Raw genomic sequence first — 2,683 nt, forward strand, 5'->3', positions numbered from 1 at the left:
ACCCACCTGGCCCAGCTTGGATGGGAGGTCAGAGATGGCTTTTCTGAAAGCACTGAGGCCTGATCAACAACATACAAAAGGGGCAGGGAGGCATGAACACCTGTCAGGAGAAGACGAGCAGCGATATTGCACACTATTCTATTACCAAAACAACTAGCATTGATTGTGCACACAGTATGGTAGAAACATTCACATGACAGCCTCACTTAATCTTACAATGTATCATGCTCTGCTGGTGCTCTGAGGTACAGAGGTGACTAAAACAGAGTCGTAGGCTTTCAGGTGCTCACAGCTGAGCTGGGGATGACGATAATGCACACGAACAAGCTTAGGACAAGTTCTGGGAAAGAACACAAAGTAGGTAGGTGTTTAAAAAGAAGAGATATAGTAGAACTGGAGAAATCTCAGAAGGCTTCTGGGAGAAGGTGGCAAGTTGGAGTGAATCTGAAACAAAGGGAAGAATGTGAGCACGCAGATGTGGGGAGAGAGCAGTTGAGGCAGAGGGCCCGGCTTGAGCAAAGCCTGGGTGCGGGAGTCTATCCCGTTTGGTTCCAGGTACAGAGGCCGGGAAATGTTCCTTTGCTCTTCTGGGGACAGAAGAGGGAGCCGCAGGGGCAAAGCCCTTGTTATTCGACTGTGTCCTGCCCTCTACAGTTTGGGGAATTGTTGGGCCAGCTTGGTTTGTTATGTGTGTCTATATTATGGTGGTGGCATAGGAGGGTGGTGTAAGCATGGGAGAGTGGTGGGGGGTAATGGTGCAATTATTCTACACTATGTGCTTTCCTAGCCAGGAACCAGATCACAGAGAGTTATAATTTGCTTGCTTGTTTGTTTTGGAAACCATGGGGATTTGGGTATGATTGGACTTTGTACCAGTAGCTGCCTCTTCTGCTCAGGCAGAGGAGACGGCCAGGCCTCCCTGCTCTCAGAGGAACTGGCCCTTCCCAGGCAAGTTTGCTGATAACTTTTTCTGACGGTTCTCTCCTCTCCTTCTCCAAGGTGCCTCCAGAACTCACAGTGGCTGCTCTTAGATCAACACATGCTCAAGGTGCATTACCCCCATATCGGCACGTCAGAAGACTGCCTGTACCCGAACATCTATGTGCCTGCCCACGCCGATGCAGGCTCCAAGCTCCAGCAAAAACACTGCTCAAAATATAAAAGGAAAAATGTTTTCAGATGAACAGTGGAGAAAATTTGTGATTACATACTTGTGATACCAAAAATATAAAAGGAAATTCTTTATGGAGAAGGTATATGATACAGGAAGAAAACTTCGCTATTCATCAAAGAAGTGAAGCTCTACATAGAACTTAAAAATAAAGGCAAAGTAAGCTATTTTTCCTCTTATTTAATTACTGTTTAAAGCAAAAATAGCACCAATGAGCTGTGGATTTTGATCATATGTAAAAATAAAATATACGATAAAAATAATAGGAAAGACAAGAGACAGGTATTTGAAGTACACTTTCATAAGATTCTTACACTTTGTGTAATTGGTTTTATCTGAAGGTATAAGGTGATTAACCAAATATGTATATTGTATACCCGGGAAAACCAATCAATAATTTTAAAAAGAGATAGGAAAAATAACACAATAGTTGAGATAACATGAAATCATAAATACTCGCTACACAAACAAGCAGAGAGGAGAAGAACAAAGACACAGGAACAAATGAAAAAGTACCCCTGAAATGTCAGATTTTAATCCAATCATATCAATAATTATATTAAACAAAAATGATGTAAACACACCAGTTAAAAATGATTTTCAGATTAGATTAAAGAAAACACAAAACCCAACCTAATGCTGTGTCATAGTGAGTCCAAACTCACTTTTCAGTGTTTGATTCCTGGTGGCTTTTATGTCTCAGCCTTCCCTTGTCCCTTCTTGCTGACACCTGGAAAGCTGATAAGAAAGCCTGGGTGCTTCCTCCTTTGTCGCTGGAGGAAAATTCAAAGCTTACCATGAGAAAGCTGACCACAGACCCAGTGCAGAATCCTCATACCACACCGGGTCGTCCTGTCCGAGACGGCATCCCAGAGCTCCTTGAGCCTCAGCGCAGGGAAGAAACAGCATATTTTTTCCTTCTGATCCAGAGAGAGGGGGAGACGCTACAGAGCAGGGGTCGGTAAGCTGCAGCCCAAAGGCCTCACCTGTCAGACCGTGGGATCCTTGGGTCAGGACCAAGGTCAAACTCATTTTGGGGCTCCCCAAGAAGTGCTGGGCAATGCGACCTGGTGGATGGACTGAGAGCTGCCCAGCAGATGGATCTGTACCCAGGGAAGTGCACATTGGCCTTTGTTGAACAGTCCATGGTACCCTTGAACTCTATAATAAAATCCCACACTTTGGGAGGCCGAAGTGGGCGGATCACCTGAGGTCAGGAGTTCGAGACCAACCTGGCCAACATGCTGAAACCCCATGTCTACTAAAAGTACAAAAGTTAGCCAGGTGTGGTGACGGGTGCCTGTAATCCCAGCTAGTCGGGAGGCTGAGGCAGGAGAATCACTTGAACCGGGGGGATGGAGGTGGCAGTGAGCCAAGATTGCGCCACTGCACTCCAGCCTGGGCAACAAGAGCAAAACTCCATCAGAAAAGAAAAGAAAAGAAAAGAAAAGAAAGAAAGAAAGAAAGAAAGAAAGAAAGAAAGAAAGAAAGAAAGAAAGAAAGAAAGAAAGA

The sequence above is a fragment of the Mandrillus leucophaeus genome, unplaced genomic scaffold (assembly GCF_000951045.1).
Source record: "Mandrillus leucophaeus isolate KB7577 unplaced genomic scaffold, Mleu.le_1.0 Scaffold2231, whole genome shotgun sequence".
In the NCBI taxonomy this organism is placed as follows: Eukaryota; Metazoa; Chordata; class Mammalia; order Primates; family Cercopithecidae; genus Mandrillus; species Mandrillus leucophaeus.